Raw genomic sequence first — 22,949 nt, forward strand, 5'->3', positions numbered from 1 at the left:
ATGGCAAAAGTTTTGCATAGCCAGGAGAGGAGTAGGCAAGACATTTTTTGTTTGCAAGCTTGATTAAATCAGAACACCAGTGACTGCTAAGTTCAGGATGAAAGGATGTGCAAAAGCCCCAATGCCCCAAGGTGCTGAGGTGACACGTTGAACAGCAGCTACACCAAGCTCCAGACCAACCACACAGTCCCTGCCCTGTACTTGATGCAAATGGGTGAGAGGCCACTGCTGATGGAGAAGGGCAAAATGAAGAATGAGGGTGAAATATGTGATATGATGGACAACATGGAGCAGGAGGAGAAGGAGGAGGCGGTGGAAGTACTGGTTCTGCAAATGTTGTTTAGCCTGAGATTACTGCTGGAATGCTTAAGAAGCATAGGAACTGTGCTATACTGTTCAGTGGCAAGTTGTGGTCCTGCTTTAACAGCATTAATGACAATAAGAAGAAGAAACAACAGGAACTCAGAGGACTAGCAATCCACAGAGCAAAGTGAACAAGTGGAATTTGACTGGGCTCTGTTGAAAAATCTGAGGAGGACCAGAATCTGCACGATGTGGGCCCACAAAAGCAACTTGGACTGGTGGAAGTGAATCGTGCTGAGCACTTGGAATAACCAGCGGTTGGTGGAGATCTTCTGAATGAAAAGGGAGCTTTTCTATCATATAGTCTCAATGCTAGGGCCACACATGATGAGGCAGGACATAAACATGTGTCCAGGCATCCCACCAGACAAGAGGGTTGCAATGGCCATCATGAAACTGGCCAGCCCATCCAGGCTCTGCTACATTGCCAACCAGCTTAGTGTGGCTGCCTGCATGGTCAGGCAGACAAATGGAGAGGTATGCCAGCTGCTTAAGGAGATCGCTGAAAACAACATTATCCACCAGGAGAATCTGCAGGAAGGATAGATCTGCAGGAAGGATAGATGTCTTTACTGAGAAGGGGTTCCTGAACTATTCTGCACTAGTCTGGTCCTTCAGGGAGCAAACCAGGAAAGCCAAGGCTGCAACTGAACTCCAACTAGCTTAGAGCATTAAAGATAAAAAAGAGCCTTTTTTCAGATATGTGGGGAGCCGGAGGAAAAGCAAGGGCAACATTGGACCCCTGCTGAATCAGATGGGGCAACTGACAACTGACACCCAGGAAAAAAACTTTTAAGTAGGTACTTTGCATCAGTCTTTCATCAGTCCCATGGGACGCCCATGTGCCCGCTACAGGACAGGGAGGTCCGGGTGAGGGAGATCCCCTGCCCTCAATTAATGCTGACCTCATGAAGGAACACCTTGAGAAGCTGGATACCTTCAAGTCAGCCGGCCCTGACAATCTACACCCCAGGGTACTCAAGGAGCTGGCGAGCATCATAGCCATAGGAGAAAAGTGGATCCAGCTAACTACAGGCCCATTAGCCTGACCTCTATCTTGGGGAAGGTCTTAGAAAAGTTTATTAAAGAGGCCATCCTTAATGGACTGGCCGACGCCAACATCCTAAAGGACAGCCAGCATGGTTGTGTTGTGGGTAGGTCTTGCTTGACCAGTCTCATTTCTTTCTATGACCAGGTGACCTATCATCTGGACAAGGGAAAAGAGATTGATGTCATATATCTTGACTTCAAAAAAGCCTTTCATCTGGTATCCCATGATCACCTCTTGGCGAAACTGGCCAATTGTGGCCTTGGGTCCACCACGATCCGCTGGCTGGGAAATTGGCTCCGTGGTCGGACCCAGAGGGTAGTAATTGATGGCAGTCCCTCATCATGGTGTCCTGTGACCAGCGGGGTCCCCCAAGGCTCTGTCCTTGAACCCATATTGTTCAACAGCTTCATTACTGATGTGGACATTGGAGTCAGAAGCAGACTGGCCAAGTTTGCTGATGACACCAAACTTTGGGGCAAAGCACCCACACCAGAAGACAGTCAGGTGATCCAGGCTGACCTGGACAGGCTCAGCAAATGGGCGGATGAGAACCTGATGGTGTTTAACACCGACAAATGCAAGGTTCTCCGCCTTGGGAAGAAAAACCTGCAGCATCCTTATAGGCTCGGCAGTGTTACGCTGGCTAGCACTACAGAAGAAAGAGACTTGGGGTTCATCATTGACCACAAGATGAACACGAGCCTTCAATGTGATGCTGTGGCTAGTAAAGCGACCAAAACACTGGCTTGCATCCATAGATGTTTCTCAAGCAAATCCCGGGACGTCGTTCTCCCCTTGTATTCAGCCTTGGTGAGGCTGCAGCTGGAGTACTGCATCCAGTTTTGGGCTCCACAATTCAAAAAGGATGTGAAGAAGCTTGAGAGAGTCCAGAGAAGAGCCACGTGCATGATCAGAGGTCAGGAAAACAGACCTTTCAATGACACGCTGAGAGCCATAGGGCTTTTTAACCTAGAAAAGCGTAGGCTCAGGGGTGATCTGATGGCCACCTATAAGTTTATCAGGGTGACCACTAGTATCTGGGGGAACATTTGTTCACCAGAGCGCCCCAAGGGATGATGAGGTTGAATGGTCAGAAACTACTACAAGACTGTTTCAGGCTGGACATAAGGAAGAATTTCTTTACTGTCCGAGCCCCCAAGGTCTGGAACAGCCTGCCATCGGACGTGGTTCAAGCACGTACATTGAACACCTTCAAGAGCAAATTGGATGCTTATCTTGCTGGGATCCTATGACCCCAGCTGACTTCCTGTCCTTTGGGTGTGGGGCTGGACTCGATGATCTTCTGAGGTCCCTTCCAGCCCTGATGTCTATGAAATCTATGAAACTGCATGGGGGCTTTAGACAGCACTTACATCCCAGTGCTGTGCCCTGCCAGAAGTGGGAGGATTTACACAAATAGGAAAGGATATACCTCTGTGACCCTGCAAGCCATTGTGGACCACCAGGTCTAGTTCCCAAACATTTTACTGGGTGGACTGGCAGTGTGCACAATGTACACATGTTCAGAAACTCCCCTCTCCCTGCCCTCATGGAGAAAGGACACTATGCACCCAGCATTGAAGAGACAGTGATCCACAGGGTCGCCATTTCCCTGGTTATAGTAACGATGCTATCTACCCCCTAAAGCCCAGACTCATGAAACCTTATGAAGGGAGCGTTATCAACCTCCAGAAGATAGCTTTCAGCTACTGCCTCAGCAGTTGCAGGATGGCCCTGTGTCATGGGATGGGGTCCCCAAGGGTGGCTGTGATACCCTAGGGTCCCTCAACTGTGCCAATTTGGCCTGATGGGAACCTTCTTTTCTCACCCACCACGTCTTGATGTATTTATAATGAATAGGGAGCCTGCCTTCAAGTCCAGTTGGACATGGACCTGATGGACTTCACTGAATCCCATGGGTTCCTGAACCCCTTGTGGGTCCTGTTTCAGAATGGATGTCTCAAGACACCCAGCCTTATGGGCTATATGCGTGGCTCCAAACCACCCCCTTACCATGCCCCAAGCCTCACAGATCGTATTCCCACAGTGTCCCTCCAAGGTCTTGATTTCACTCAGCCTTGGGTTGTCACTGGGCTCTCTGCAGCCCTGTCTCACTCTGCGCCCACACTGGTGCCAGGGTCTGTTCACCCCCCTGGATACTGCATCTTCTCTGGCACCGGGGTCCCCGTGCTTTAGTGGGCCCCCAGTGAGGCCTCCTCCTTCCCCAGTAGACTCACCCAAACCACCGGTTTTATAAACAAAAATAAAAAATGCAAGCCCCTAGGCTACAGCATAACTCAAGCCGCACAGGGTGTGCTCTGTCCCTTAACATTACCAGGAGCATAACTTACAGTCAGGCATCCTCCCTTTGCTTGCTCTAGGAGGACTCCTTCCCCCTTGGCCACTGGCAAAGAACTGTCTTCCTGGCCTCAGCCCTGGTGTTTATATATGTGCCAGGCCCTGCCCCTTCTGGTCAGCTGATGGGTGTGGGCCAACTATCTCATCTGGCTGCCCTGGTAACCAGCAGCTCAGGCTCCCAACTGACTTCTAGGGCTCTCTCCCTAGCTGTTTCAGCTATTAAAGGAGCAGGACACCATATTGCCCTGCGACAGCCTGGAATATGCATTTGGCCGACTGAAAGGGCGATGGAGGATGCTTACATTCCGGCTTGAGATGGATCAAGAAAATCTAATGGCCTTTATTGTGGCAGTGTACCTGGCCAAGAAATGGGAGGGTTTCCCATTGGAAACTGTATGAAGATCAATGCGCTTGGGAAAGCTGGGAAATGTAGTCCAAAAAAAAACCTGAAAAAAAAGCAAGAAAAGCTCCCCAGCACCAACATAGACAACAACCACCTATCAACCAGGTGGCAACAAACATGCACCCACCCACCTGCTATTCTTATGTTATCATAGCCCCACCTGCTACTGTTATGATAAAGCAGTTGTTAAGCAACTATAGTTGATGAAAAAAAACCATATATTTGTAGCATAGTGGGATGGGAAGGGAAAGGAAAGGAATGTAAGGAGAGGTTTCATGCAGCTTGCTTTTGGGATTGGGATGGGATCTTTGGGATCATGTACTGATGGAGAGAGACCAGACTGAATGACCATAGGCAGGTGCAAGTGACAAGGATTTTGGGGTGACCATGACCTTGCCCAAGGGAGACTGCCAGTGAGAGTCAGGTCTTCCCAGTGAGAGTCTGGGGGCGGGGACTGGGGAGACTGGGTGATTCACATGCGCCTACTGCTGTAATACATTAGGAAAGTCATTCTAGGGGGTGAATTGGCACTTAACTCCCCATATTGAAATTTCAAGGGAATGACACACAGTGGCTTAACTCACTCAAAAGCACTGTTTGTGCAAACACGAATGCCGTGTCATGCAAACAAAAATGCGCAGCACCAAAAAAAAGCCACAGTCAAATTTTTGGGTGGTCTACATTAACTCCTGTGTCATCTACACAAGCGCTAACCTCAACTTCCCTTGCTGCAACTTGAGACAATTGCTCCTTGTTCTGTCATCTGCCACCACAAAGAACAGTTTAACTCCATCCTCCATCCCTTCAGGTAATTGAAGGCTGCTATTAAACCCCCCTCAGTCTTGTCTCCTCTACACTAAATAAGCTCAGTTCCCTCAGCCTCTGCTCAGAAGCCATTTGTCCCAGCCGCTTCATCATAAATGTTATCCTTCATTTATGAACATTTTTGTTGCCCTCTGCTGAATTCTCTCCAATTTATTCACATCCTTTCTGTAGTGGGGGCCTCAAAACTGAACACAGTATTCCAGATGTGGCCTCAACAGCACTGAATAGAGAGAAATAATCACTTCCCTTGACCTACTGGCAACACGCCTACCAGTGCAGCCCAGTATGCTGTTAGTCTTCTTGACAACAAGGGCACACTGCTGGCTCATATTCAACTTATTGTCACTGTAACTCCCAGGTCCTTTTCTGCAGAGTTGCTGCCCAGCCAGTCAACCCCCAGCCTGTACCGGTGCGTGGGATTTTTCCATCCTAAGTGCAGGACTTTGCATTTGTCCTGCTTGAATTTCATGCGATTGCTTTTGGCCAAATCCTCCAATTTGTCTAGGTCACTCTGAATCCCAGCCCTACCCTCCATCATATCTACTAACCCCTTCTGCAAGCTTGTTGAAAATCCTTAAGATTAAACCATAAAATTGTGCCAAATAGGAGGACCCAGCCTTATTTTATGTGTGACCTGTTTATCAGGGATGGGGACAGGGTAGAATCAAGGGTTGGGACAGGACCTGTTTAACAGGGATTGGGAGAGGAACATACTACAGCAGAACAGGATCTGGCTCATGTATGATATACATACAATCCACATTTAAATGAGAGCAATGTTTCTTGACTGTGTTGCTACCTGTGGATTGCCAGTGGCTGGCCACAAGTTTACCAAAGAGGAAGCGGGGAAGGAACAAATTGCTCCTGCGTTTGTTCCTTGGTGGGACTGCTCAGAGTAACACCCATTTTAAGAGCCACCAAAGAAGCAAGTGAAGTCCGTTCAACCTGACTGAGTGGTTTTCTTAAATCTTTACATAATCTATACAAAAGCCTCTGGGAAGCCCATAAAATTGGGCCCTTAATATAGTCCATGGCCTGTTGTGACCTCTTAATAAAACTTTAATAAAAAAGTTACATGACCATATAGTCTCAAATAGTATATAATTAGAAGTTATCATCCCTATTCCATGATGATATCTTTGAGACTAAACATATTTTAAAATTAAAATTATCTTTATGTAGGTTTAAAAAAAAAGGCATCTTAACAAAAAATTAAAAACTAGGGATGTGCGAAGCTTCGGTTGGTGATTCGAGTCGGAGATTTGGCTTGATTCAGTGGCTGAATCTCCAAATCCAAATCGAATCAGGGGACCAATCTAAAGGTCCAAATCAACTCAAAGCTTCGGGAAAGATTCAGAGAGCTTTGATGATTTGGGCAGTCCCCGGTGGCTGCAGCAGGGCGCTGCAGCTGACACCAAACTAGTAAGTACTAGCAGCAGGGGAGGAGGGCTGGGAGAGGGGGGAGGGGACCATGGCAGGACCCCTGCCAGCCCCCCCGACATCCCCTCACTCCCTCAGCGCCCCCCCATGGCTGTCCCTGATGCTTACTAGGTGCTGCTGGGCAGGGGGGCAATCCCCATTGCCCCTCCCCACTGGCCCATGCTGCATGGGGTGCTCTTCCACGAGCCCCCTGAGCCCCCCCCCCTCACTCCACCAATCCCCCCACGGCTGCTCTGCCTGGACCAGCTCCGGCCCTTTAAGAAAAAAAAACACAAAAAATCCCTGGGATTCACTGCTCCTGCAGCAGCCTCAGGGCTTCAGGGGCTCTGCAGAGCCCCCCCACATGGCGCGGGGCAGCAGGGGGAGCAGCAGCAATCAACCCCTTGCCCAGCAGGAGCAGTGAGTCCAGAGGTTTTTTCATTTTTTTTTTCTTAAAGGGCCATAGCTGGCCTGGGTGGGGCACCCATGAGAGGGCTGGGGGAGCAAAGGGAGGAAGTTGGGGGGCTCATGCAGAGCTCCCCATGCAGCATGGGGCAGTGGGGAGAAGCAGGGATTGCCCCCCTGCCTGGCAGCACCCACTGAACCAGGGCTTTTTTTTCCCCAAGTGCCAGGAGCTGGGGCAGCCATTGCCAGGCTGGGCAAGGGGCAGGGAATGGGCCTGGCCTGGCTGATTTAGAGATTCAGAGATTTGGCAGCAACCAGATCTCCAAACGAGATTCAGTTGAATCAAATTGGGACAGTTATTCAAATCACCGAATCAAATCACTGTCCCCTGAGTCAGCCGAAGCTGAATACAAAGCAAATACTAGCCACTTTGCACAGGCCTATTAAAAACCATAATTAAATAAAAATTCTGATAAAAAAATCCTACATTTTAAGTTTTAAATTATCATTGATTTTTATCCACCCTGAGACTGAGTGACAGCCCATGAAAATGTTTCAATTGCTATAAATTATTAACCTCAATATTTGCTGAATTCAAAATTTCCCCCAAGGTAAGGTGCATGGTCCATACAGGAATGCCGCAGGTCTTTAAGTAGCTCTGTGGATCAATATGCATATCACTGCGTAGAACTGGGATTTTTAAAATAAGCATATATACATTCCAGCATAACTTCATGAGAAATTCTAACATGATGTGGGATGACCAGGGTTAGGATGAATATATGCCCACCATTGGCGTGAATCTTGTAAGAGAGCATCTTGAGATGCTGGACCCTCATAAATTGGCTGGTCTGGATAGGTTGCACGCAAAAGTGCTAAAGGAACTGGCAGACATCATAGCACAGCCACTGGCAAGGATATTCAAGAACTCATGGTGAAGTACCTGAAGATTGGAAGAGGGCCAATGTGATCATCTTCAAGAAAAGAAGGAAAGAAGACCCACAAAACTACAGTTTGACTTCAATCCCTGGGAAGATTTTGGAAAAAATTAGCAAAGAAACCATTCTTGACAGGCTAACAGAAGGCAACATTCTGAGGGGTGGCCAGCACAGGTAGGTTTTGCTTGGCCAATCTCATTTCCTTCTATGACCAGGTGACATATCACCTAGACAAAAGGGAAGAGGTAGATGTCACATATTTGGACTTCTAAAAAAGCCTTTGACCTGGTGTCCCATCCTGCCCTCATGGAAAAACTGGGCAACTGCAGCCTTGACTATTTTACAGTCCAATGGCTGGGGAACTGACTCCGAGGTCAGACCCAGAGAGTGGTAGTTGACAGAACTGAATCAACATGGCACTCGGTGATTAGTAGCATCCCCCAAAACTCCATTCTCGGACCTGTATTCTTCAATGTCTTCATAAACGATCTGGACTCAGGTGTCAAAAGCAGACTGCCCAAGTTCACTGATGACAGCAAACTTTGGGGAAGAGTGTCCACACATGAGAATAGGCTAATGATTTAGGCTGACCCCAATAGGCTTGCAAGGTGGGCAGATGAAAACCTGATGGCATTCAATATGGAGAAATGCAAGGTGGTCCACCTTGGGAATAAAACCCCGCATCACACTTACAGGCTCGGCAATGCTACACTTGCTAGCACCATGACCAAAAGAGACTTGGGGGTCATGACTGACCACAAGATAAATATGAGCCACCAGTGTGATACCACAGCTGACAAAGCAAACAAAACCCTGGCTTGCATCTACCGATGCATCTTGAGCAAAACCCAGGATGTCATCCCCACCACTGCCTTGGTGAGGCTGCAGCTGGGGTACTGCATCTAATTCTTGGCTCCGCAATTCAGGAAGGACATGGAGAAGCTTGAAAGATTCCAGAGGAGAGCCACATTCATGATCAAAGAGCAAGAGAACAAGCGTTATGAAGAGAGGCTGTGAGCTATGGGACTCTTCAGCCTGGAGAAGCACAGGCTCAGGGGTGACTTGGTGGTAGCCTATAAGAACATAAGGGGAGTGCATCAGGATCTGGGGGAACACCTGTTCACCAGAGCACCCCAGGGGATGACAAGGTTCAACGATTACAAATGCCTGCAAGATGGTTTTAGGCTGGACATAAGGAAAAACTTCTTTACTCTCCGAGCCCCCACGGCCTGGAACAGACTCCCCCCACAAAGGTGCTGCAAGCACCTACTCTGGAAACTTTCAAGAAACAATTGGATGTTTATCTTGCTGGGAACCTTTGACTGTAGCTGACTTCCTGCCCCTTGGGCTGGGGAGTGGACCCAATGATTTTATGTGGTCTCTTCCAGCCCTAATGTCTATGAAATCTTGCTTTGACAGAGCCAAAGCTTGGATATTTCAGGCCTGGATTTATCCAAAACGCCAATTTTGTAAGTCCTTAAGTTTCAGTGAAGTCACACCTACATCTTAAACCAGGCCATTAAGGTACTAGTGGATTTTGCATGTTTTCCTTAGGCTCTTCCACAGGTGTGGCTTAGACAAGAGGGTTAGACCAGCATTTGTCAACCCATAGGGTCACAACCCAGAAGTGGGTTGCAAGAATATATGAAAGTGTTGCAAACAAACTTTAAAAATGTATTTTCCTTTAAAGGTTTCCTCTTGCAGGCTTGCAGAGATCCTGCCTGCAAGGAGCTGCTTGAGGCTGGGTGGAGCAAGATGAGAGCGATCAGATACGGGGCACCACATGCATGTGCACACACCAGGCAGCATGGACAGCAGCTCCTGTAGGACCCCACAAGTAAGTCTATGGGGCGGGAGGCATAGACAATGCATTGTGGGGGGTGGCATGTGCACCCACAGCAGGCACATGGCTGCAGCCTGGCCAGAGCAGCAGGACCCACCTCTGCAGCCCAGTGGCAAGACCTGGTGCAGAAGGGCGAAGCGGTATGGCAAGACTCTTTGCTGCTACCACCACCGCCAGGACCCCAACACCAGCTGCACCACCAGAGGAGTAACAAACAGGGGGAGCTGCATTGCCCTCACCTCCTCCCATCACCGGCTGCTCATGTGCTGGGCTGCAGCTCTACCCTACCACCATGGCTTGACTGCCACCATTGCTGCCACTCCCCTCGGGCCACAGCTCTACCCCAGAGGGGAGGTAGGGTTGGGGCAGCATGGATGGCTTAAGGAGAATGGCAATGGCGGCCAGGCCATGGTGCAGGGTACAATCACAGCCCAGATTACAAGTGGCTAGGAGCAGAAGGAGGTGAGGGCAGCGCAGTCTCCCTTCTCAGTCCATTACTTCTGACACTGCTGGAAGCATGGCTGGCATGGGGGTCATGGCAGCAGTGGTGGCAGCAATGAGTCTTACTGACCCACTACAGCACCCTTCACCAGATCCCACCTGCTGGGCCCCAGAGGTAGCTCCTGCCATTGTAGTCCAGTCAGGCTGCAGCCCCATGCCTGCTGTGGGTGCACAAATCTGGCAGGGTACATGCTCTCCCATCCCCCGCCCCCCATGCCTCTCCCCCTTCCCCCACACACTGGGGAGATGTTTTTACTTAAACTGCTTACTGGGTCGGACTGACCATCAATGTTTACAAATGGGCCCTGGCACAGAAGGCTGAGAACCACTGGGTGAGACAATACTTTCTCCCCTGAGGTGGATGAGGAATTCTTTATTATTAAACAGACAGAGGTTCAATCATATGTGCATTTTTGATACCCAGAACTAGGAATCACATTAGTTTTATTCATAAAGGTGGAACTATCTGAAGGCTATTGTTTTAGGTGACTGCATTGCACTATAAATCATTCTGGATTTTCTAAAACACTGTTAATAATTTGGTCTTGTTACATATTATAATAAGTTTTGTGCTAAAATAAAAAGTAGTGTTAACAAAACTGCATGAGAGAAAACTAAATATCTGAGTTCCAACCAACCAAAGTATATTTGTATGAAAAAGTCAATGATGTGTTCTCTTAGTCCTTGTGACCCATATTCAGACTCTGAATTACTGAGCAGGATTTCAGAAGGTTGAAATTACTTCTCTTTTTCAGGACAGTGGAACTCGGTCCTTTTTATTTCCTGAGCATTTTTCTTGCCACAGTTTCATTTAATCTCACAGCATTCTATGCAGCCTTTAAGAAATAGAAAGCAGGCTGGATTAATTCAAGTCAAAGCAATTTAAAGTCACAGGCTCAGGAAAACAGAATCACCAATTTTAAGTCAGAATTCAGTAATCACAACTTAAAATCAGCAAACAAGAATGTCAGTGTTTAGTTTTTTATTTTGGGGGGGGGGGTTTAAACCAGGCTGTGTGTCACGTTCTGTTTGACAGAATTTGGAATTATAAATGCCCAAATAAGACATTTTCAGATAAACTAGTAGTCAGATAACTCTACCTTTAAAGTACAGGATATACAAGAAAAGTAGTATTCCCTCTACTGAGCAAACTGATTGTTTCTTTGTTCCTAGTGGCCCTGTTCTTCAAGATTTCAGAACTAGTAGATCTCATCCTCCAGTATCTAGCTTTTATGAAGAAAAGCTAAAAGAAAAGAAACTTTCCAAAACAGTACATTCATAGTTGAGAAACTAATGGGGAAGCAATCTGTGAACAGAGCTAGCTGATTAAAATTAAATAAAGAAAATATTCTCCCTCCACCTGCAGAATAGCTGTCAGGAACTGCTTTAACTAGAAGCATGACAAAGAAACTGGCAGCAGAACACATGGGGACAGCAGAGATTCCTGGCAGGCACAGGTTGTGACTGCAGCAGCAGCTGATATTTTTCTTCATTCCTCCCTCCCGCCCCCAAGTCAGCACTTGGGAGAGCTGGCCCAGTTACCTCAGCCTAGTTACACTACCGGCTTTTAACACTTCAACACACCAATCCCAGACATTTAGCTAGTGACCCCTCTTAGTCTTGATTTGACACTAAAAATTAAGTAAACATGTACTGCTGAATCCTTTTAAGTCCTGTGGACAGATTTTAGTAAGTTTAGGCCTTAGCATAGGTTTATCACTTTTCATTTAAATTTATAGTTTTAAAATAAATATTTTTAAATCAAATCTTAACTAAAATAAAACATCCTATTTTAATAAAAGTCACAGAAGTTCGTTCATCATGGCTGAATGAGATCTGCATTATGCAGTTGTGGAGGCTATAATTCTGCAAACTGCAAAAACAAAAAAGCAAGTTCACTGCCACTACCATGGTCTAAAGAGGAAGAAATCATGACTGTTAGGTGGTTTTACAAATGTATCCACTGTGCTACAAAAAGTAATGCCTGAAAACCTTAATAAAGTCAACGTATAATGATTACATAGAACTGCCCGGCTGCTAAAGTGGGCAGGGATCAAATGTTCCATGGGCTGCACCAATGTGGGCTGTACAATGATGCAAGCCAAGGGCTGCATGCCACAGGGCATCCCCCTCAGCTGCACCACACATGTGGGGTCCCCCTCAGCAACCGTGTCGCAGGTTCCCCTGCTGTACCACACCCACAGGGGCATCCTGCACTGTAAGTTCCCCAGCTCTGTGGGCTGTGCTCCATTGCACTGTTGGGGTGGAAGCAGGAAGTAGAAGCCGAAGGAGGGAGAGGAAGCCCAGAGCCAGCTGCTGCTCAAAAGTAAAGCAAGACATGCTTTTGCAGTATATCAACTGGTAATAAGGAGCTTGTGCATTTCTACATATAATCTTTCAAGAATCTGTAGAGAGCCCTTGGCCTTGAAAGGTGCCATTTTTATAGTTTTTTTGCAAGCTATTTGCTCAGCTTCAGAGACACTGGGATTCTGCATTGTCCTGTACATAACTCATCCATCTTCCTTAGCTAACTTGCTAAGAAGGATAACATTTATGAACTTAAAAACCCAAAGGCATATGGCCAAATGATTGACAAAATGTATACTGTTCCAATGTAAGTGAGAAGAAGTCTTGAGAACACCGTACAGTATTTTGAACAGGATCAGACACGCCTCTGGACTGATGCCTCAAGAAGGATGCCAAGTGACCACTGATACTATTCAAGACGATGCATCATTTGGGCTAAACATGGCACATAAGTGAGTCGCTGGGGCTTGAGATTGGTGTTTGCTGGCAGTACTTTCAGACACAGACAACTGTAAAATCATGGACGCTATAGGCTGCAGTGGAAAAACAGGAACTTTATACTTAAACTAGGTAATATCTACAGTAATTCAGCCTCATAGTGCATCAGACCTGTCCTCCCTTACAAAATGTTTGTAGATGCTGGAAGTTGTAAAAAATATGTCTACAGAGAAGAGACAATAGTGGCAGGCTGCCTGCAGCAAGGGAAATATCACACAGATTACAAGAGGGAGATTAATTTGAAATAATCATGGATAGCAAAAACAACCCTTTTTTTTCAATACATCCCCAGGGTTGGCAAGTTTCAAACATCTTACAAACCCTCTAACCCTAGGAACTAGGCCATCTCTTCCAGGTTCATCCTCTCCCCAGACAAATTTTAAAAACCTGGCAGCCCGATCACATTTTTCCCACCTCCCCCAATACATTTACACACTAGTGTAGAAGTAATTGGCTTACCTGAGTAGAAAAACAGACAAAGACCAGAAGTGCTGATACTACTTAATTCAGTTAAATGTTCTGAGATAAGGAATCCTGCACACCTTGGGTTATCCTTAGGTTATCTTGATATCTTGCCCTGTGCATAGATAGTTTGTTTAAGTAAACTTCCTAAATTTCCATGTAATTTACTATTGTTTTGTTTCTCCAAGGTGTATTTTTTATCTCTTTCTCTTTCTAAAGTATAAATATGCTTGTAAACAGAGAGTCTGAGAAATCCTTTGAAACAGACAAGTGGGTGATTCCCCTTGCAGTGTGGAATTCTCCCTGTGATCACAGTATAGCCTTAAATAAAGAAAAGCTGGCTCTGTCAGTTCTGATTCAACCACAACGCGAAGTTTGATTTCTTCCACACTAGTTACCTATAAAGCAGTAACCACCGGTACCAAACTAATTGCTTTCAGTTATTTGCTCACAACCCAAAGGCTGACATTTGTTATCATGAGGTATTTGCACAGGTCTGAATAGTGAATGTACTGATTAAAGTTGCAACTTGTTTGCAAAGTACTGCACAAAGGGCGGAAAAGGCTAGGGGGGGTTGAACAAGCTTCTCTTTAGGTTCAAAGTCCCCACTTTTCATCCAAAGCCAGGAAGCCATTCATGGATGAAACGCCAGCTACACTGAAGACCCTGAATTAGCAGCAAGCCCCCCAAAAACTTGTTTGTATCTTTGAAGCTCTCTTCGTCCACTCCAAATTTCAGTGTATGGACAGGTAAGATTCCTGTGCCATGCTGGGACACTGCAATCACAAACCTGGAGACAGAGAACTAGGACAAAGCATGATAAGGTGAGATGTATGGGCTATGGAATAACATTAACATGAATCTAGTCCGATCTTTAAGACACATGGAAAAATTCTTTTTGGTTTTTCTTCCATGTCATCTTGCTATCTGCCACCCCCTTCATTTAACGAGCTTCAAAAACAAATCAACCCAGTTAAAAAACAAACAAGCCCAATATAAACTGAGTTTGTAGTCCTGAAGAAAAGCTGGATGAAGTCCAGTAGACTGGGGGGGGAGTCAGATTCTGGGGTGGGACCGGCCCAATAGCCAGGTAAATCTTATGGGGCTGGCCTATCGGCCTAACGCCCTGCTCCCACCCCACTGCACCTGACCACCTTCCAGGCTCCAAGTGCCTCCCTAGGAGTGCCCCATGCCAGGCTGACCCCCTTCTTGGAGCATACTTGTGAGCCTGGGGGTAAAAAAAGCCACCACCACCCAGAGTCTGGAATGATTGTGGACCTGTGCCCTCTGGGAAACACAGACCTAGTAGTCCTTGAGGGTACTTGACCCACTACAAGAAGCTGGGGTGCATCCCTCAGTCTGAAGCACAAATAGTGGTCTCCCTTAGTCAGCTGAACCAAAGGGACCCGAAGGCATAATCTAGACTCTCTCAAGTCTCCCGCACCAGGTACAAATGAGAACTTTACTGGTTACAAGGAGTAGATTTGGAATAGGGTATAGGGTAGAGCAATATCAGAGAAATACCTAAGAGCAAACAGTGGCATAGTAGCCTTTGATCACGCATCTGAGTTACTGCAAGCTATATATCTAGTTAGATCTCAGGTAGCTTGCTCACAAGTATCATCCAGAGGCAGGTGGAGATTCCCTCCGAAGGCAAGCAGTTCATTGATCATGAGTTTCAAGAGAGAGCGTTTCAGATGATCCAGCTTTTCTCTATGAGTTTTCCTCATGGCTACTGCCCCTTCTCCTGGGCAGTTCTTCACTTACATAACCTTATGACCTCATTTACCTGGTACAATGACTACCAGGCCTGGCAAGCTACAGTGGTTGCCATTTTAAATGAATGAAAGCTACTTTCTCATAGGTACCAGGGAGTAACTCCAAGCAAACAGTGGTTTTTATTTATTTATGTTTTACTGAAAACCTCTGCATGTGACTATCAGCAATATAAAGAGAAACAGGACGAGTGGCCTGGGGTGTCCTAAGACTCATACAAGAATCACCATTTACAAACACTTACTCTCATCCTACTGTCTGGAAGAAATGTAATATGATTAATCATAATAAAAGCAGCAAAGCACTCCCCCAAATAAACAGCAATTTTATTTTAGCAATTTTAAAGTGCTACCTGCAATTTATAAAATGTACCTTTTAACCTTTCACTTGATACCAAGGGTGTCAAAGACATGGCCCACAGGCCAGATCTGGCCCACAGATCCCTATCTTCCAGCTGTGGAGCCAAGCCTGGTGCATTATGCACGTTGGGCAAGGGCTGTGGGGCATGCAGCTGCGAACTGGATCCAGTATGCAAGGTAGGATGGCCATCATGGATGACATTCCAGTTTTCTGCTATTCTGTCCTCTTTTCAAGAGAAAAATAGAAGAAATAAAGGCATCCAGTTTCATATCAATAGAGAACAGAGGACAACCAGACTCTCCTTTATGATGGCCACCCTAATGCAGGGCCAGTCTGCAGGCCTGATATGGTTCATGGACCAGCTCCATGGCTCTCATCCAGCCCATGGAGCCTGATGAGCTTGACACCCCTTCTCTGTACCTCCTTTTTCCATTTCAAGCCCTGCCCTGCTCCAGACTCCCATCTATCACTACAATGATATCTTTGCTCTCCTATTCCCCTTCCCCTTCCTCCAATATCCAAATGCTAAATGAAAGGAGCCTGCTTCCTGGTATCTTTCTTTGCTCTCCAAATGAAATACCCAAATCTCACATACCTGCAGTTCACAACTGCCAGCTCCATCACAATGCCCCCACCCACACCCCGCCTCCAGTGCAGGCTAGAAGAGACAATAATGAACACCCACCTATCCCCTCCCTATGCAAGAGATGCCAGAGGAGTTCCTTTTCCTTTACAGCTTGTGGGCTGTTTCATTTGAAGTACATTGGTTCCAGAATCTCATCAGCATTAGTCACTACATTACAATCATAGCATTACACACATAGCATAGCATAGCAACCTCTTAAGTGCACACACGCACGCACACAGAGCAAGCTCCATTTGAAAACTGCAGTTAACATTGCCTTCACTTCCACCACATTTGAATGGGGCATAGGGGTGGGGAGAAACAGAAGGACATGTCTTCAAAAGGTAAGAACAAAACCACAGTATCTTGTTTCGGGTCTATAAAGCATTTCCAAGTTAACTGAGATAAGCAGGACATAGGGAAGGGGGTGGTCTTCATCTCCATCAACAAGGTTCCAGAACCATGCTCTCCAAAAGGGAGGACTTTTGCATCCTAAATGTCTCTCTAAGCAGCGATTCTACACTTGCATGGCAGAACCTGCTTTCAAGTTTCTCTTATCCAACTGAACAAGTGAATAAACATCAGACTTTTGATTCCAGTCTTTTCCCAATGGGACTGTATATTACTGGCAAAAAATCAAATAAGGGGAGCCTTAAACTGTTCTGTTGTCCAGCTTATCAACCAGAGAGGTAAGCATGGAAGAGACCTCTAAATGGACAGCCTTGATGTGTACTCTGTTCTGAAGCACTCCCTAGACCAGTGGTCTCCAAACTTTTTAGATTGTGCACCCTATCAGTAAAAAATTTTTGAGCACACCCCCCCCCAATATATCTATATTTATATAAATATACATCTAAATAGAAGTTCTAATATTTTCTTCCTGCACTCCAATAGATCACACACCCCACTTTGGAGACCACTGCCCTACACAAAAACCAAGTATTCTGTCTCTGTTCCAGGGATTAGCCTGTGGCCTGAATAAGAGTGTCCTGACTACAGGACTGTGCATTACAGTGCTGCTCAACCTTTTTAAACTCAAGGCACCCCTTGGAAAATGCCAGCTCTTAATTTGCACTTAGGTTTGGCTTCAGAAAATACAGCCAGAATGTTTTTGACACTATGGAATCCCATTTGAAGTCTCAGAGGTTATCTAATGAATCATGTACCTGCACTTCTAACAGTCCTAATATTGTGTGGCATCCTTACAAGGGAGAATTAGCTACGTTAGTCTGAAGTCAGAGGCAAGGTAGATGTGCACTTTTATAAGCTAACTTAATAAGGTTTATATAAATGCAAACTTTTGTGGGCTAAAGTTCACTTCCCCAGGTGCCTACCTTCAAAAGGATCTCACAGCAGCCCGGGGTACTGTAGTATGCTGGTCAAGAATCACCAGTGTATAAGATCAGTCACCCCAGAAGGGCCTCATCCTTGTAAGTGTTGACTTAACAGCAAACAGAAAACAAATTTTCTGTTCATGTTTTATATTAATTTTTGTATTCTGCAATTACAAAAAACTTTACCTTCAAATCCCTTATATGCCACAAGAAAAATGTGAGTCACACACTCATGCCCAACAACTACTGCAAAAGGGGAGAAATCATCAACCTATCAGCTTCAGGAAGAGGTCATGTTAATGGGAAACAGCCTGAGTGCACAGCCAGGCTACCTCAGCAATTTAAAAGAAAGCATTTAGTAAACATGATGTAAAAGGCCTCTGGAGTATACTTATTTTAAAGATTTATGCCAGGCCCTCTGGATAGACTTGTCCTAAAAGCTATCAGAATTGAACTTGAGAGATTTAGACATCACCAACTATTACATTAGTTACTACAGTCAGTGTGCATTCAGTGTTCACACTGCCACTCATACATTACTTTTCACATTAACAAGTACTTCTGCCTTGGGGAACATCCCTAGAAGTTCAGTACTGAAGAATTTGTAGGTAAATTATAAAAATAACAAAAAGGGACTAGGCTGAAAAATAAATGTTGTAGATTTATGACAAAAGGCTGAGGAAAAACAGGCATTTGCTTCTGCCTCCCCAAACCCATTGAATTTCAAAATGTAGCACTGGGTAATATTATAAAGGAGACAATGTCACTTTGCTAATAAAGCCGATTAGAAAATACCCAGCAATACAAGTTTGACAGAACAGCTGAAAAGTATAGCTGATGTTTTCCACCCTTCTCTTTCCCAACAACCTCTTATTTTGTGGTTAGTGCATCTGTGAGAACACAGGAAAAAACTGTTTCTCTGGAAAGAAATTCAGTGAAAGGAAGCACTTTGATTAATATTGCAGATGATATCCATACCCAGAGAACAAAATGTTTATTAAAATTAACACTACAGGGTTGTAATATTTTAAATGAAATTAAAACTTCTCTTATGTAGGTATTTAGGTGTTATTTCTACTATTTAGCTAATAAGCCTCCTAGGGCAGGAGCTGTCTACTGTTGGGCTGAAACACATTCAAGCGTTACTACTCTGTGGGCAAGGAGAGCTCTGTGATTAACCACCGGCACTCGTCCGACAAACAGTCAGAAGCTTGATTGACTACAAAACATCTACTACACACAAAACAATTCATCAGCTGGGACTGCCAGAATACAAGTAGTCAACTTTACTGGGACTGCCAGAATATAAGCAGACAGTTACCAAAGACTGAGCACCTTAACATGACTCTTTATGTGACTCTTCAGTCTGTCTAGAGCTGTTATGCAGGAGTTACTTCCCACAGCTAGCTGTTGCTCCCATCTAAAGACTTGATCTTCTCCTTAGAAATCCATGTAGACCTCTCCCTCAGAAATCCATACAGCAAACAGTGAACAGTGAACACTGACTTCACTTGCTTAGGCTATTTAACCCTTTAGTGATATCATCATTAATGCTAGCTAAGCGGATTATAATATTTTAACTGATAAATTAAAAGTTAGACAATAGCATATCCTTACACACACAGAATATTTTCTTATTACGTTATTATCTTGTTCTTACATTTAATTAGTCCCAACGGTTATCATGGTATAGTTCTATTGTTCTGTACTAAATGTGCAGTCAGCATTTTACTGGGGTTAGGGTCAGGCCCCAGTCATTACCAATTCTGAATCATCTCGAAAAGGCTTCTGGGAGTTCAGTCAACTTGACAGGACCAAATTTAATTTTCCTTCCAACATCGACCACTGCATTTTTCAAGAGCTCAGCATCATGAGCTCTGTGCTGGGTCTCACAACTGCTGGAATGACCATAACAACATTTTTAGGAAGCCAGGATTATTTAAAAAGTAGAAGAAGAAGAAGTTATACAGAAATTTTGTTAGGCTACTTGATTCAAGAACATGGCTTTCCTTCCATGTAAACATGGTCATATTTCCAGCTAAGTACTAAATATTCTAGTTTGATGATGTCTAAGTTTGATGATAGTGTGAAGGAGTGAGACAGAACTTATAGCATGGAGGGCCAGCACAGCTGCAGCCCGGAAAGGAAGGAATATACCCACCCAATTTCCAGAGCAGCATCTCGCTCAGGATTGGGGGAGGGAGGCTGCTCAAAGGTAAGTCTGGCCCTGGAGAGGGGCAGAGGGGGGTCATTTCCCTGCAGGCCCCAAGGAGAGAGGAGCAGCTGAGCATCTGGGCAGGCAGAAACTGCAGAGCTGCCTGAGGAACCCTGAGGCAGGCGGAGGCCTGCAAACAAGGGCTAGTGGTAATCTCCAGAGCAGAGCTGCAGCTGAGGATCCGGTGCGAGGTAGTCCACAAGCCCTGAGAGATTCTCCGGAGTGGCGTTTTCCAACAGCGGATCCGGAGGAGGGCCTGAGGAAAAAATCTACGGTCACAAGTAGAGCCTTCATGCACAAGGGGGAAACCCCAAAGAGACTGTGAACATTCATAGGGGTGCAGGGCAGGATAGCACACACCGAAGAATGGACTAAGGGATTGTTTGCCTGAATTATGGTGATTGAGAGGTTGAGCACCTGATCATGAGAAAAGGGGACATTGCCAGAGCCTGACAAGAAGGCTGAGAAGCAGCCAGGGGTTTTCTGTGATTTCTTTTTGCTGTTTATTTTGATTTTTTTTTTTGAGCACAGGCCAAAACCAGCCCCTAGAAGGGTGTACCCAAAAGAGGCATCACAAGCAGGTCCAAGGAAGTGATCTTCCCCCTCCGTGACCTTGGTCAGGCCCCAGTTGGAGTACTGCGTCCAGTTCTGTGCACCTCACTTCACATCCAGAGGGTCCAGAGGAGGGCTACCGGCATGATCGGGGGCAGCAGGGCAGGTTCTATGAGGATAGGCTACAGGATCTGAACCTGTTCAGCCTCCACAAGAGAAAGTTGAGAGGGGATCTGGTGGCTGTCTATAAACTGGCCAAGGGAGACCAGCAGGCAATGGGAGAGTCCCTGTTCCCCCCGAGCACTACCAGGAGTAACAAGAAATAACAGCCATAAGTTGACTGAGAGTACATTCAGGCTGGATATCAGGAGGCACTACTTCTTTCCTGCCATGGCAGGGGGTCAGACTTCATGATTTGCTCAGGTCCCTTCCGACTCTACCAACTATGAAACTGTGAGGCACTGGGACACCCTGGGGTAAAACAAGCAGCACTGCAACCTGGCTGCAGAAGAATATCATAAAACACCATCTGGAGAGGGTAGGCTGGGGTAAAGGGGAATTTTGGAGCCCCACAGAAGACACAGGGATGAAGACCAGGCAGGATCACCATGGGCATTGCCTCCCAGGAATATATAGGTCATCAAAGTTGTGGCAGGAGAGAAAAATGTAAGATCAACTTCCTGGCAGACCTGGTGATCCAGAGCCAAGGTCTACCCTGTCGTCACCTGTAGGCAGACAAGCACAGAGCAGTACTAACAAGCCCTATAATACCTACAGGCATCACAGATAGCTTCTAATCTTTGTATACCTTAAAAGGTAAAAAGCTATAGTTTCTTGGAATATCCAAAAAGCAAAAGATTGCCCAAAGGGACAGTGCAATTTTTCTTCATACTGTTCTGCAAAATAAAATCCAGCACTTTCCCATACCACTCAATACAAGTCCCAGCTGTTCAAATGGATCCATGCTGACGCACTCTCACACCTGTACCAGCAATAAGAATCCAACTGGCAGATCACAGCCATAAAATTGTAACTTTGGAAGGGGCTATCTGGTTCAGTTAGCTAGTCTTTCTGACTTACTGCATTTATACCTGCAATGGTTTTGAACCTAAGAAATGAAATTACATTGGTTTCCATTAGGAAATAACCAGGCAAGATTAGTATTTTCTGGTCAAGAAAGACACAGAGCTATGCTACTTGAGCTTCACAAGCTGAGGTTTCAGAAGCATTTTTGAGGAGGTGGAAGCCACCTTCTAGCTACTGTTATTATTTACCTCCATGCACTTTTTAAAAACATACGTGAGTTACAGTCTGTGATGGGGCAGGCTCAGGGCCAAGTTTCTAGTCAGCCCGCCCACCTGTCTCTATGGGGCAGTCCACCCAGTCTCTCCTGCCATGATTTTGCTGTTCCCCTAACTGGTGAAAAATGCAGGAGACTATCCATTACATTACAGCTTAGCCCTCACTGTCAGACCTCTTTCACATGCACATTCACACCACCCACCTCTCACTAGGGCCTCTTGCACTCCACCCCCGATTACAGAGCCTCTTTCTCGCATCGACAACTTGTTCCACCCTGCTCCCTCTTAGAGCAGTTCCTGTACACCTTGGGGCTTTATCTGGATCATGCCTTGGGTGACAGATGTACAGTCTCTTGGGTCTTTCCCGCAACCCTCACCTGGGTAGTGACCAGCCAAGTTCCCCACCTGGACCAAGCTTGCCCTGGCTCCTCTTTGGGCAACTCTAAACAAACATATATAAACACACTCTGGGCCCCTGGCCCCACATACTTGTCTCCCAGCCACCTGTTACCCCTCACTGGCACTCCACACTGCCCTGAACTTGTTCTTCAGGGGGTTGGCCCATATACTGCCCTTCAGGCTGTCCCTCAGCCCTACTCAACCTTCATCAGGGCCCTCGCTACCATCCCCTCTCTGGAGCTACACATCTATTCCCTCCCTGGGGCCTCCAGAGTCTCATACTCCTGTGAGGGCAAAGATGGCCGCAGCTGTGCCTGACCCCACCTGGGGTCTTACACCCCTTGGGCTCAGGTGGCCATAGCCATGCCCGGCCCCCTTATACCCACAGTATTGTAGGGGCTAAGAGTTCTTGTGGTGCTCCGACCCACCTTTCACAAGGGACATGAGTAGTCCTAGTGTGTGAGTGAGGCTGCCACACCAACAGCAGTCCCACCAGGCCTCCCTATCCCAGCAGGGTAGTTTTAGGTCTTGCCCAGGATCCCCCTGCTTTTACCTGCCAGATGTTTCATAAAACAGTTCAGTCAAGTAATGTCTCTGCCTGGCTGCCAGCAGTAAACTGCTGTGTTTATATAGCTCGTCTGTGTTTTAAAATGGCCACCTGTTGGCTAACTGACTCAGCCCTTAGAGCAGCAGGCATGACAAGTGCACTGCCACACAGCCATTTCTGTCAGGTCAGTCTCTTCAGCACTAATTCAATCCCTGTCTGAGGCCTTCTGATGCAAGATCTTCATGTGCTAGGCATTCGGGCTGTGCGAAGCTTCCGTATCCGACTGGATTCAGAGGAGATTTGGCCCAATTCAGTAGCCGAATCTCCAAATCCAAATTGAATCAGGAATCCCATTAAAAGGTTCTAATCAAGTCAGAAGCCTCCGAATCAATCTGGAGAGATTCGGAGATTTGGTCATAAACTATACAGGCAGCAGTCCTGGATGCTTAGACGCAGCTGCCTGCAGT

General features: G+C 46.2%; 1 pseudogene; it reads left to right on the forward strand.

Moving 5' to 3' along the window:
- Positions 1-210: 210 nt before the first annotated feature.
- LOC149858319 (syncytin-2-like) overlaps positions 211-22,949 on the forward strand; it is a 42,303-nt pseudogene continuing 19,564 nt past the window's right edge.

This window comes from Crocodylus siamensis, chromosome 8 (genome assembly GCF_052110815.1).
Source record: "Crocodylus siamensis isolate JL-2025a chromosome 8, ASM5211081v1, whole genome shotgun sequence".
Lineage (NCBI taxonomy): Eukaryota > Metazoa > Chordata > Crocodylia > Crocodylidae > Crocodylus > Crocodylus siamensis.